At 42.4% G+C, this 15,297-nt stretch overlaps 1 protein-coding gene across 2 annotated transcripts in view; it reads right to left on the bottom strand.

Annotated features, from left to right (window-relative positions):
• Positions 1 to 15,297, bottom strand: part of RAB30 (RAB30, member RAS oncogene family) — an 82,274-nt gene that overhangs the window by 45,579 nt on the left and 21,398 nt on the right. The window contains exon 1 of one of the 2 annotated variants that reach the window (XM_034995400.1): positions 975 to 1,388. The exons of the other annotated variant lie outside the window; for it this stretch is intronic. The gene's annotated coding sequence lies outside the window, so the exon portion shown is untranslated. Of the gene's footprint in view, positions 1 to 974; positions 1,389 to 15,297 lie in introns of those variants that run through there. 2 annotated transcript variants of the gene reach the window in all.

Genomic DNA, 15,297 nt, shown 5'->3' on the forward strand with positions numbered 1-15,297 from the left:
ACATATCCAACGTTGTAAGCGTCTCACTGGGAAACATAATAATATGGTTTTGATGTATTTTTCCAGTGAAAGAAGAGTCAGCTTGCCCTAGGGAACACATTTGCCTCGAATTCTTAAGTGACACAAAGCTGGGAGGGATGTAGAACAAATGTTTTAGATGACAGAACTGGGATACATCTTGGTGAGCTGGAGTGACAGGTCAAATCTAGCACACTTTATACCAACATCTACCACTTACTGAGACCATATGATATGCCACAAGCTTTACATAATGTATCCCGCGGAAGTAAGTGGCCCGAGATCACAAAGCAAGTCAATAGCAGAGTCATCATTTGAAACCAGATTTTCAGATTCAAATTCTAATCTCAAGTGAGATTTCAACTACCAGCAATTAACTCTTAAAAAACAGAATCTTTTTTTTTTTTTAAAGATTTTATTTATTTATTTGACAGAGAGAGAGATAGCGAGAGCAGGAACACAAGCAGGGGGAGTGGGAGAGCGAGAAGCAGGCTTCCTGCCGACAGGGAGCCCGATGTGGGACTCGATCCCAGGACCCTGGGATCATGACCTGAGCCGAAGGCAGACGCTTAACGACTGAGCCACCCAGGTGCCCCAAAAAACAGAATCTTCTTTATGTCAGTCTGTCACCCTCAGAGAACTGCCACTCAACCCCCATCCCCTTGGGCATAAGCACCTCAGGAAAAATGATTAGATCAGACTGATTTCAGTCATTGATGTCACATTTGGGGGACCCTCTGACAGCTGCCAGGAAACTTCTATCTGCCCTGAAGAGCAAGTCTGTCATCAAGAGTAAGGTGTGAGAGGATTCTTTCTGCACCCCATTCCCAGCTTGGCTATGCCTGCTTCCCCATCTGTATCGAAGAGTTTGTAAAACTAATGATATGCAGTTGTAGACAAGGGGGCCTTATCACAAAGACTGCTGAGCAAGACCCTTGAGCCAGCCTGATCTCCACCTTCAATTTTCTCTCATCCTCAGGGCCACTGTGATTTGCTGGGTGTGTGTAGTCAAGAAAACAGCACAACCACCTCCAATGTAGTCATATCCAATGAGCAATCCTGAAAGACAGCCAGAGAATTTTAATGAAAACCAGAAAACTCTTGGCCACTAAGTCCAACTGCAGTCCAGGCCCGACAGCCCTTCCTCCCTGCAGCCTAGAATCCCTGAGCCAATTTCACCCCAAAGAGCAGGGAGGAAAATCCATTCTGCATTCAGCAACATCTTCCAAGGCAGTCACTTTCCAGGGTCGTTTAGGTGAGAGGCAAGGTACACGCTGATTGCAGGAGGACCCAGGGACCCTGAGAAGCACACGGTGCAGCAGCAACAGATCTGAGCCAACAGATTATGAAACAGTCTATTTAAAAAAAAAAAAAAAGCCTTTCCTTCTGCCAAAGCTGTCTGAACACAGCTGCATACAAGGCTAGTGAGGAATCTTAACAAGCTTAAAGGGACCGTATTTCAGATACTCCATAACCAAAGGTGGAAGAAATGAGTATTGTGAGCACTTACAATGTGCTCACACATATGTCAGGCACTTTGATCTCATGGAACCTTCACTATGAGGTGGGAATTATAAACTGCATGTAAGAGATAAAAACACTGACACAGAGAGGTTAGACAAGTTGTCCCAGGGACCTAGCTGGCAAACAGAGAATCAAGGCCCAAAGTTCAAGATGGGTGAGGCTCCTCAGGAATAAACTCAAAATTCCAACCTGTCCTGCCTAATAAAGAGAACAATCATTTCTGAACATCAGTTGTGCCTGGAACTTAACTAAGATTTCTGCATGTACTAGATCACCTAAACCTCACAGTGACCAGATAAGATAGGGAGTCCTTATTATCCCCATTTTAGATGGGGAAGCTAAGGCAAGAGGTCAAGTAACTCAGCCAAGGTCATGACATTGCCAGGATTTGAACCAGGTCTATCTAATTCTAGAGCCCCATGTTAGAATACTCACTCTTAACAACTGACAGGAGAATCACGTAGGTCATCGTACCGACCAAACAAGTTGCACGAAGACTTCAGCCCCCCTTCCCAGCAGGCTATCCCCATTCCAGGGTTACCTTTCAAGTCATCTGAGCACTCCTCAGTGGGGACACAGAGTCACTGGCTCTGGGACGGCTGACAGTGACATCTGTACCTTCCTATGGACTGGGGGGCTCTGTTGACACTGCATGGGTGAAGGAGAAGGCTCCCAGCAATGATCCCCAGATGCCTGTGAGTACAGAAGCTGACAGCTCCTTTCTGCAGGCTCTGCTGCACCGGCCCACCCACCTCACGGCAACTCCTCCCCTCCCCAACAGCTCACAGGCCTATTTTGTATTCTTAACAGGAGACCATGTGCCTCCTCTTAGAGCAACCGTGATTTCCCAAAGGAGATGACTGTCTAGACAGAGCACCCCAATCCATCTTGACAAGAAATGGGCCACACAATGTCAGGTTTGATCGTTTAGGGTTTTGGGGTCTGTGTTCAGCACCCCAGTGAAGGCTCTGGCCCTGGCACCTCTGGGTTATCAGACTGAACATCACGCAGCACAACAGCTGATATCCAGGGTTAGAACTGTCTTCCCAGCCAGGCAAGCGTTACCTGAGAGAAGATGCAGGCATGATACACCCAGGCTTATGGGTCATGCACTCCCAGGCACACCACAGAAACTGTGCCAGGTACCATGGCAGGTGCACTCGCAGCCAATATCTTAATTCATACAACATCCAAAGAAAATATTCACAACATTTCATGAGGTAGATAGGACTGCTTTTTTTTTTCTTGATAGGATTACTTTTGTACAGATAAGGCATCTGAAGTCCAGAGAGGTAACATAATTTGCCCAAAATCACACAGGAAATGGCAACTTCAGAATTGAATCTATTTTTAATATGACTCCAACACCCTTATACCTAGTCAATCATGAGCTATTTATTTATTCTGCAGCTATTTATTGAGCACCTTCTATGGGCACCTACTATGCCACATACAGAAAATATGGTTGCTAACATGATAGCCTGTGTCCAGTCACTAAAGAACTTATGCTCTTAAGAGAGGCAGCGCAGATCTGAAAGACAGGTACAAAATAATGAGATTAGGGCCTTTGATGAGTGATCAGAGCAGGCTTCTCTGAGGAAGTGGTATTTGAGCTGAGACCTGAAAGATCAGGCAGAAGTTACAAGAAGTAGGAGGGCTGGCTGCAGGAAAAGGCTTGTCATGTCTAGAGAACATAAAGGCCACCAGGGACCAAGGCTGAATGAATAACAGGGAAGAAAGAATATTTGAGATGACGCAGGGCCTTGTTGACCACAGAAAAGAGTCTCGATTTTGTTGTAAGGGCAATGAGAAATCAAAGAAGAGTTTTAATTAGGGGACTGACATGATCTGATTTGTGCTTTTGATTTTGATTTTTTGTTTTTAAGTAGGCTCCACGCCCAATGTGGAGCCCAAGGCAAGGCTTGAACTCACAACCCTGAGAGCAAGACGTGAGCTGAGATCAAGACTCAGACACTTAACCCATGGAGCCACCCAGACACCCGGAATTTGTGCTTTTGTTTTGTTTTGTTTTGTTTTAAAGATTTTATTTATTTATTTGACAGAGAAAGACACAGCGAGAGAGGGAACACAAGCAGGGGGAGTGGGAGAGGGAGAAGCAGACTCCCTGCCGAGCAGGGAGCCCGATGCGGGACTCGATCCAGGGACTCCAGGATCATGACCTGAGCCGAAGGCAGTCGCTTAACCAACTGAGCCACCCAGGCGCCCCCGGAATTTGTGCTTTAAAGAGAGAATTCTGCTTGCTGTGTGCAAGGAGGGGTCCGGAGTTAGGAATCAGGGGAGAGATGATGGTGGCTTAGACCAGGGTGATGGTAGAAGAGATGGATTTTATATTTGGAGATAGGACTGAAAAGAGTAGCTGATGGACTGTATGTAAATAGTGAGGGAACAAACTCTTAGGTTCCTAGCTTGACCAACTGGGTGGACGGTGGTACTACAAATATAATGAGAAAGACTGAAGGAAAAGCAAAATGCTCATGAGATAGCCATGCATTTTATTCTCTTTTACACCAAGAAAAAAGAGTAGACCCAGTTGTGTTTTTTCTGGGGAAGCTGTAAATTAAAGGCTTGAAGCTGCTCAACCTGGTGAAGAGCTGCTGGGAATGAAAATGGAGAATAAACAGGAAGAACCTGAAAGGTTGATCTAAGAAACAGGGGTTCCACGTACTTCATGTGGCCATCCACAACCAAGCTGGGACCTGTGGGTGGAAGGCAGACACAGGAGAAGCTCAGATGGATGTTGGATGGAGAAAGACAGAGTTGTGGAAAGGGAAATGAGCTGCCTCCAAGTGACAATGACTTCCCTGTCATTGGAAATGTTAAAGAATAAATCAAATGACCCCTTGGCTGGACGGTTAGCAAGAAAATTCAATAATCAGGTGGGCAATTCCTTCTAAGCCTAAAATCTTTCTAACCCCTAGGATCCTGTGATTTTAAGACACAATCTTTGTTAATCTGACCATTAGGGCTGGAGTTTCCCCAATCAGGCAAAACTTCCTTGGTATGCCCTACCTTTTAGAAGGCAAACGAGAACATTAGCTTATTTCAGCTACTATAAAGTGACCTCTAGTTTACTTCTAAGTGTCCTACAAGATGCTGAAAGTATAGTATATACTGGTATACTTTTGTGTAGTTTTGTAAAAGGCACAAGATATGAATCAGATATCCCAGATCTGCAATTTATTAGCTCTGTGACCTGTGGCAAGTTATTTAAATCCTCTTGAGTCTCCGTTACTCTCTCTGAAAAATGGGAAGACTAATGCCTAATTCAGGATGTTTGCTGTGAGGACCAAAGTCCACTACTGACCCATTACAGCAAGAATAATAATGATAACTAACATTTATTGAGTCATTGCTATATCCTAGTATGTGCTATGTGCTCTTTGTGCGTTTTTTGTCACCTAATCTTTACAACAACCCAGGAGGGAGATACCGTTGTTATCCCTGTTTTTTTTTTTTAAAGATTTTATTTATTTATTTGAGAGAGAGAGAATGAGAGAGAGCACACGAGAAGGGGGAGGGTCAGAGGGAGAAGCAGACTCCCTGCAGAGCAGGGAGCCCGATGCGGGACTCGATCCAGGGACTCCAGGATCATGACCTGAGCCGAAGGCAGTCGCTTAACCAACTGAGCCACCCAGGCGCCCGTTATCCCTGTTTTAAAAAGTAAAGATTTCTAGAGATTAAGTAACTTGCCTAAGAGTCATATAGTTAGTAATTGCTCAACTGGAAAAAAAAAAAAAGTCAACAAAATGAAAAGAAAAAAAAAAAAGACAAAGAATACATATTTAGATAGATGTTTAGATATTTAAAAAATGTAACCTACTGTGGAACTTAACAATCAATTCACTGACTAGACATTTAGTAAATATTTATTGAACATATAAATGAATAACTGAATGATTAAATGATTCCAACAAACACACATTGAGTTCTTACCAGGCACAGCATTAAGAAACTAGGGTTACACAGAATTTACATTCATTTCATTGAGAGGTTGCCATTAAAACCATTACCTTCCAGTCATAGATAAATTCAGATATTGATCCATAACCCATGAAGAAAGGTCCTAAGAAATGTCATTCTCAGACATACCAAAAGAAGCCAGAATTACTGTTCTTTCTTTGGGAGTCCAACGTTAGAGGGGTGCTCAGAGTAGTAGCTGAAAACTAAGAGCACACAAATAGAAGCTAAGGGAGGAGACAGTCTCGCAGAAAAGATGAAAAAGACTTCAATAGGAAGGAGAAATCTAAGAGAACAAAGGCTTTAAAAAAGGCTGACTTAACACCCAGGAGTTTGCTTATGAACTTCACTAGAATTGTGGGGAAAGAAACCAAGTCTCAAAGGGCATTTGGATGAACGGTTTAAAGAGGAAGAGGAGGTTGTTTTTTAAGAAGTTTGGTGATAAAAAAGAAAGAGAGGAATCAAAAGGAAAGGAGAAACCAAAGACCAATGATACATGGAAGAGACACAAGGAAGAAAAAGAAAGACCAGACCCAAGGAAGTCAAGAGGGGTGGGATGGAATGCACAGGGGAGAGGCTACCCATGGGAAAGGAGAGGTCATCTTCTGTTCTGAGACAGGAATGAAGGAGGAGAGACTATCGTGGATGGACACTGTGAAAATTACTCTGAATCAAGCTGGACGGATCCCCAAACCAATCAAGTTAGGGAACACCATTTTAAGCTTAAAATGATATTGATTTCCTTGGGCCACTCATAAATAAGTTGCTATAGAAAAAGTCAACCATCATTTGGATATAGTTCTACACAGTTAAAAATCAGACTTATTGATGGGCACCTGGGTGGCTCAGTCAGTTAAGCGTCTGCCTTTGGCTCAGGTCATGATCCCAGGGTCCTGGGACTGAGTCCCGAATAGGGCTCCTTGCTCAGCAGGGCGTCTGCTTCTCCATCTCCCTCTGCCCCTCCCATCTGCTCATGCTCTCTCTCTCTCTCAAAATAAATAAATAAAAATCTTTAAAAAAAAATCAGGCTTATTGAGATGTGCTTATATTCCATTTCTTTGGGGGAGGGAGGGGCAAAGGGAGAGGAAGACAGAGAATCTTAAGCAAACTCCACGCGCAGTGTGGAGCCCAACATGGGACTTGATCTTAAGACCCTGAGATCATGACCTGAGCTGAAATCAAGAGTTGAATGCTTAACTGACTGAGCCACCCAGGCGCCCCTATATTCCATTTCTTAATCTGGGTGCTGGGTACATTGGTGTGTTCAGTTTGAAAACATCATCAAGGGGCGCCTGGGTGGCTCATTTGGTTAAGCGACTGCCTTCGGCTCAGGTCATGATCCTGGAGTCCCGGGATCAAGTCCCACATCGGGCTCCCTGCTCAGCAGGGAGTCTGCCTCTCTCTCTGACCCTCCCCCCTCTCATGCTCTCTATCTCATTCTCTCTCTCAAATAAATAAATAAAATCTTTAAAAAAAAAAAAGAAAACATCATCAAGCTATTACACTTACAAGTACACTTTTCTCTACATATATGTCAATAAAAAGTTTTTATAAATTAGTTAACTTAGAATCACCACTCCTATACTTTTTGTCAGTTTTTAAAAGAGTAACTGAACCTCAAGAAAACTACATATTCCTTCAGACAGGCAACATTCTTTGCAATTCTTTTAGATTCATCACACTACTAAATGCAAGGCTAGATGTGCAGTAGGTATCTAATAAATAAATGTTGATGGGGTACCTGGGTGGCTCAGTTGGTTGAGCACCAGCTCTTGGTTTTGGCTCAGGTCATGATCTCAGGGTCATGAAATCAAGCCCCCCATCGGACTCTGCACTAGGTATGGAGTCTCCTTGGGATTCTCTCTCTCCCTCTGCCCGTCCCACCTCCCCTGTATGCTCATGCATGCACTCTCTCTCTCAAATAAATAAATAAAATCTAAAAAAATAAATATATGTTAACATATTTGGGAGAACTTTAGCACCAGACTTAAGCAAATCTATCTCCTGGAAATGGCACCTTTATGATTGCAAAATCTGGCAGACCCCACGTTAGCCAGGTGATTGCACTGAGCATGGCCAACAATGGGGATAAACTAACATTATGTGCTTCCCCTCACACAGCAATGGCAGGTATACAAAATCAGCTATTTAGAATTCTTGCCAAAAATGCTTAACCTGCATATAATCATGGAGAAATAACTAGACAAATAAGGTTGTGAGATACTCTTAGAATCTTAAAAATATCAATTTCATAAAATATAAAAAAGGAAAATCATAGATTAAAAAGACTAAAGAACAGAGAGAAAGACTAAAGATTACATAACAACTGAATTTAATGTGTAATCTTTGATTGGATCTTTGAAGACAGATCAACAATTATATTATTAGCATTATCAAATTAACATTATTACTATTAATATTATTTGGACAACAGGGGGATGATAGATTACAAAAGTGCCTGCAATTGTTCACTCCCCCGTATCCATGCCCCTGAGTAATACGACTTTGCAGTTCCTCCCATCAAGAACTTGTGATTTGCTTCGGCCAAAAGACTGACACAAAAGCTATGCTGTGCTAGCTCCAAGTCTAGGCCTCAAAACATTTTGCACACTTCCACTCTCTCTTGAATCTGCCTCAGTGCCATGGAAGCAAGTGTGGGCTATCCTGCTGGAGGATAAGAGATCCTCTAGGGAAGAGACAAGCCATCCAAACTGAGGCCAACTTAGACCAGCCAGCCCCTAGTGGATCCAGCAGCTGACTGCAGACATTGAAGAGCCCCAGCCAAAGATCAGCTGAGCCTGATCCCCATTAGAAGAACCAACCAGTTGACCCACAGAATTATGAGTATTAATAAATGGTGGTTGTTTTAAACCACAAAGTTTTGGCATAGTTTGTTATACAGCAAAAAAGCAACTGATTGAAGGTGAGATTTATTTATTTATTTATTTATTTATTTATTTATTTTTAAAGATTTTATTTATTTATTTGACAGAGAAAGACACAGCGAGAGAGGGAACACAAACAGGGAGTGGGAGAGGGAGAAGCAGACTCCCTGCCGAGCAGGGAGCCCGATGCGGGACTCGATCCCAGGACTCCAGGATCATGACCTGAGCCGAAGGCAGTCGCTTAACCAACTGAGCCACCCAGGCACCCTGAAGGTGAGATTTAAATAGAGACTGTGTATTAGACAATATTATAGAATCAATGTTAAGTTTCCAGGGCATGATAATGCTATTGTGGTTATGAAGAAGAATGTCCTTACACTTTGGAGAGAAATACGAGTATATTTAGAAACCAAGTATCATGATGTCTTGCCCCCCCTACCCAAATGTAAATCTGCCTATAGAGAGGAAAATAAAGCCTATGTGGCAAAATGTTAACAACTTATAGATCTAAGAGTTTTTGAATGTTCTTTTCACTAATCTGCTTGTTTGAAATTTTTAAAATAAAAGATAGAAAGAAAAAAATGCACACCTATCTCCAGAACATGGTGACGCTGAATATTTATCTGGTAACACAGCACACTACCATGCAGTGAACAGACCCTTCTCATTCTTTAAGCTATCGTCTACCTCCTACTCTTCCTTCTGAAGGTGATCACTGCTGCTCAAGCGGGAAGTGGAGTAGGTATAAGCTGCAGTAAACCAGCGATATGCCCTGGTATAGTTAAAAGAAACAATCATTAATAGATAAGAAATGTAAGTGGGTTAAGTGCCTGCCTTTGGCTCAGGTCATGATCTCAGGGTCCTGGGGTGAAGTCCTGCGTCGGGCTCCTTGCTCTGAGGGGAGTCTGCTTCTCCTTCTCCCCCTGCCCCCCACCCCCCGCTTGGGTGCTCGTGCGCTCTCTCTCTCAAATAAATAAAATCTTTAAAAAAAATAAGGTAGGTATTAACAGCACATAATCACTAAGTGAGGTTTCTCCCTGATATAATCAGAAAAAAACTTCTGGCGGGTTGGCTGAGGCTTGAAAAGAAAAAAAAGCTTTGGCAAGACACATGGGCAGGTCTTTGAATTATTTTCTGTTAGAAAACAAATATTCATGTGTTTCTCTATTTTAAGGGATTTCTCAAACGCCTACAAATGAGAAGACCATCTTGCATTACATTTCTTCCCTCTGCAAAATCCCTCAAGATTCTTACCAAGATAGCCTAAATCTGTTTTTTCACGACCTAATGAAAGCCTTCTTTATTTAATTTGGATCTTCCTCCAAGTGATATGCAGCAATTTTATAATGCTGTGTATTGACTTATACATACCAACCCAGGGGCCTAGGTTCAAAGGATAGAGCTTTCTGAGCTGAAATCTAAGAACCTTGGCTTTCCTATGCCATACAGAAAAACTGCTTACAATGAATGAATGGCAAACAAACTCACAATGTTCCTTACATAAAGAAGTGATCTAGGTAACGAGGGCTTTCTTAGAATTACCTCTACAAATCTGTAAAAATGTCTTTGACTTAAACAAAAAAACTCCAAGCAAATCCATGTATTACCATTGTCAGGTGAGAAAAACATTCAACTTCTACCAGAAGGCAAGAAAACACCACAAGCATCACAAGGTACCATACATCTAATTAGTTGGTTATTCTTATCCGTCAGATCTAAAAAATTAATGCAGCAAAGATATTTGTTTTAGACATCATTTGGATCAAAGTCAAATCCACGACCAATTTTTCCTACAGAATCCCTCAGTTTTTTAGCCCACAAACCCCAGGATGCCTCAGACTACAGTTTGAAACTACAATTTTAAATCTAAATGCTTGTGCAAAAGGAAGAAGGTAACACATGCAGAGAGAATCTTCCAGTTGCCTCCACAAACTTCATCAGATGCAGGGAAACCAACCAGGCTCTCCCGTCTTCAAGGGAACTTTGATGTTCAAACAGAATTCTGTGCACATTAATTCTCAGAACTGTTCTGTGCCACTGTAAAGACAGCTTCAGAGCAAGAGGCTTTCCTGGCTCACATCTGCATATTAGCATATACATCTGGCGAAAGGATGAGACATCCACAGACCTGGCATGCGTCTCCTCAGCCACTGAGTTCCCATTCAGTTGTCACAGTTAAGTGGGAGTAAAGGGCTCTGAGCAGGTTAAGCACTTGAGCTTGGTACTTGAATCCTGGCTCTGCTACTTAATGACTGGGTGATTTCAGACAAATTTTACTTAATCTCTTCAAGCTTAGTTTCCTCAGCTGTAAAATGGGGATGGTAATCTTACCTATTACATTGAGTTATCGTCAGAATTAAATGAGGTAATATGTATTACATGTCAAAAAACTTTCAAGAATGTTGGCTCTGATTATTGTTCTTTATTATTATTTGGATAGCTATACTAAACCTGTTATGGGCCTTTATGACTCTGAGATTCTGTGTGACCCACACTAAGAAATTTGACATCTCTGGGCCTCATGCTCATTATCTGCCAAGTGACCTGTAAAATCCTTTCCAGTTCAAAAATATTAAAAGGCTCTATGATTGATCTTTTATGTTTTCATCTGTGTCTCAGTGCCACTGCCTAGATAAACTGGCTCAAGAGCCAGATAAACTGTCTTTATCCTTTTTCACCTTAGTTCCTTTCATCTCATAACCCACCCATGCATACACAGGATGTACAGAAGGTATCGGTCCCCACAGAAAAAAATAAGCAAGTATGGAGGAAGCCACGTCTCTGTCCCCTTTCTTTAGTCTGGTGGTGGCTTCCAAAACACAAGTGTGGGAGGTGCCATGAATGAGTGGATTTCTTTCTACACCCACAGAAGCATCCCACATACTGAGGGAGGAATGCCTTCCTGTGCTCCTAAGACAACCACTCCTGATCTCCACGTGGTACCTTCCATTCAGCCATCTTATCTGCCCGAACTGATGGAGGGCTGGTATTTTGTCATGCGAATTTTACATCCTCGGTTTCAAACACAGTGCCTGGAATGTGGTAGGCACCTAATGACTTACTGAATAATTAAATTCATACTTCCCAAGGCACCTGGCTGGCTTAGTCATTAAGCGTCTGCCTTCGGCTCAGGTCAGGATCCCAGGGTCCTGGGATGGAGCCCCACAGTGGGCTCCCTGCTCCGCGGGAGGCCTGCTTCTCCCTCTCCCTCTGCCACTCCCCTGCTTGTGTTCCCTCTCTCCCTGTTTCTGTCAATTAAATAAGTAAAAAATCTTAAAAAAAAAAAATTCATACTTCCCTCAGGACCAAAACTATATATTTGCAAAGTAAGTAGGCAGTTTGAGTTGTGGGCCTGAACCTCTAGGGATCCTTTATTAAGGGTCAACAATCCAGCAGTATCAAGAACTGGCTGTGTTCTTGCTGGTGGTGGTGGGAAGTGTTGTACAAAGAGGGATTATTTCACCCCCTGGCTCTCAGTTTCCTCTTTGATTAAAAAACGGGAGGGGGGAATGGGTTAGATCAGGGGTGGGAAAACTATCGCTCATGGGCCCAATCCTGCTTATGTCTCCCACCTCCAGTTTAAAATGATATTTACATTTTTAAATGGTAGTAAAAAAAATAATAATATGCATCAGAGACCATATATGGCCCCCTAAACCAAATACACTTACTTTCTGGTCCTTTACAGAAAAAGCTTGCTTTTTCTCTGGATTAGACTCTGGATTAGATTATCTCTAAGGTCCCTTCAAACCCAGAAATGTTAGCATTCTAACTCTACTGGTTTCCTTGAACAGTCGGATGCTGGCTCCTCGCACAGAGTATTTCCAAGACTGAAACAATACCCAAGGAACAGCAGGACCTCAACTGTTATTTGTTTAATTGAATAAATGGATCTGTAGCAGCAATCTTAGGAACTGAATCCCAAACCAGGACGGTAAGTTGGGTCAATGTGTATCAAATGACCACCTAACAAATGCCCCCAGGGTCGACTCGCCACAGGGGAACACACAGTTCTATTGGCACTTTGGGTAACAGTGACACCTGTGATGGCCTGGAGCTCAGATAACCCGATTAAGCCTCACCTTGTTCCACCAAATAAAAAATACATTTAACCATCCCGTGAACAAACTGCTTCAAACAAACAAGTTATAAAGCTGTCTAGATGTAGCTATCAGAAACACAGATCATCTGATCAGATAAGCTTAATGGTGGCAGACCCAAGAGAATAAATCCCATTCACAATAAGGCATATAGAATAATTGAGCTTTCAACATTCTGTTTCTCCTTCCCTTTTGCTGTTCATATATAATACCAAAACAATGAATTCAAACATTTATGTGAGGCAGGAAGCCAAGTAAGGTCTAGAATATATGATCCTATTAACACTAATGGAAGTTGGAGCAAGGTAAAAGAGAAAATAAAGCTCCCTGGTTCTGCTCTCAGTAACATACTTTTCCAAAATAAACAGCCAACAATTATTCTTTTAATGTTCCTTCTCCATGCACCCATAAATCACTCCTGGGCATATACCTTGTGCTGATTTCAAAGGATGGGTTTCTGGTTTTGTGCTGTTGGTTTTTTAAGTAGGCTCCATGCCCAGTATGGAGCCCAAGGTAGGGCCCGAACCCATGACCCTGAGATCAAGACCCAAGCCAAGATCAAGCGTCGGACCCCTAACTGACTGAGCTACCCAGGCACCCCTTGTGGGGTTTTTTAAAACCTTCCCTTTGCTCTTCCTCTTTCTGTATGCCTACAAGGAGTTCTAAAAGGAGCTGGGGATGCTTTTCTGCCATCCCTCAATTAAGCACCTCTAGGATAGGCAGAGTAAACCCCAACCACGTATTTCATTGTCAGACTATTCCTCAGGAATTACAAAGTTGATGGACAGATTCCACCCTCTCTACTTTCCTCTAAAGAAGCTACTTAGAGCTCTCTCTTTTCTCAGCTGACCTGAGAAATCGGAAGCCCCCCCCCCCCACACCCAAAGATGAGTGGATTCACACATCTCACTCCCACCCCCACCCCCAGGCACTATGCTCCAGACATAATGGCCTGGAAAGTTAAAAAAAAAACAAAAACAAAAACAAAAAAAACCCTGTATATCTCAATGCTCATTTCCAGGCTCTTCACAAACCAGAGGAGTGAAGAATAGTTTAAATTTAGATTCTCTTCCTGACTTTTTTTTTTTTGTAAGATTTTGTCTTTAAGTAATCTTTACACCCAATGTGGGGCTCGAACTCACAACCCAGAGATCAAGAGTCGTATGCTCCACCAACTAAGCCAGCCAGGCACCCCCTTTTTCCTGACTCATTAAGCCACCAGAACAGTCAAACAGACACTAACCCTCTGCGGACCTCTGCATGAACCTCAAAAACAAAAACAAAAACAAAAACTCTTCACTTCCCAGAGTCGTCTTGTTTTCATGTTTTTCAACCAATAAAAATGGGTTTAACCTTCGCTGGCACCCTTGCTCCAGAGACAAGGATCCAGCACTCAGGTTATAGTGTCAGAGCTCTGGAACTGTCTAAAAAAAAGTCCTGCAGTGGCTGTTCTCTGTTCCCAGGCCCAAACAGCCTCATCCCCATTTTCTCCAAACCCCATCACTGTAAACCCTGTTGTGGGGACCCAGCATGGCTCTGAGTGACTGCATCAGCCCTTCAATGTTCCTGCTCTTCTCCCCCTGGATGTGATCCAGAGCATCCACTAGGGACCGAAAAATCATCACACCATTAAAAAGAATCCCTGGAAGGAGTCTAGGTAATTAATGTACAGAAGTGCAGGCTGCCTCCACCATAGGGTAAATCTGATATTTATTCACTTTGTCTCTAAAAAAGCCTTTGCAGACTATTCATTAATGTTTGCGCAAAGAAAAGAGACCCACGTGTGCCTTTTGATTGTGAAGTTTAATACGAAGTTTGAGCAAATAGGCACTGGAAAACATGTTGGCCTACTTAGTTATTATCAGATATATATATATATATATATATATATATATATATATATATATGGAAAAATTGCATATTATTACTCAAATAAGACTTGCTTCCTCTTTCGACAGTGCACAGTCATCTTAAACACAGTACAACCATTCTCACTCCTCAAAGCAGAATTGACCATCCCCTCTACTTTGGGGGCCCACTGTACCCTGCAATGGCCTTAGTAACGGGACCTGTGATCCTTTATTTACCCTTTTGTTTGTATGACTGTCTTCCCGCACTCCACTGTTCCTACTCCCCAGGCTCTAAGTCTCTTAAGGACAAAGACTTCATCTTCCTTCTTGAGCCCTCAATGCTCAACAGCACACAGCACAGAGCACACAGCAGGTGCTTCACAACAACAGGATGGAAAAGGAGAATAGGCAGTAAACATTAAGAAGGCTCAAACTGAATGTTTTATTCCTTGGTGCCTGGCCTATAAATATTTTTGGAATTAATGGATGGGCTGAAGAAACAAAGGAACGGCAGTACTAAGGCATGAAAGTATAGAGCTTGGCTGTAGAGTAATGAATGTCAACTTTCATCAATTCCAAAACATGGTTTTTTTTACATTTTGACAGGAAATTAGGATGCATTTTTACAATGGATGGCATCTTGGCATGGTGTCATAGTTTATTTGGAACCTTACTTTTTCTTTTTTTCTCAGTGGTGCATAGAATAGTCATACATGCTAGAAATGATGGTGTCTGGGGCACCTGGCTAGCTCAGTCAGAAGAGCATGCAACTCTTGATCTCGGGGTTGTGAGTGCGAGGCCCACGTTGGGTGTAGAGATTACTTAAAAATAAAATCATAAAAGAAAGAAGAGAGAAAAAGAAATGATGGTTGTTACCAATTCAGGGAAATAAAAGCTGTAGTAAGAGGGGCTGGAAAGATGCTATAAAATTGTACTGAATTT

This window comes from Mirounga leonina, unplaced genomic scaffold, assembly GCF_011800145.1.
Source record: "Mirounga leonina isolate KUSES-001 unplaced genomic scaffold, KU_Mleo_1.0 Mir_92, whole genome shotgun sequence".
NCBI lineage: Eukaryota > Metazoa > Chordata > Mammalia > Carnivora > Phocidae > Mirounga > Mirounga leonina.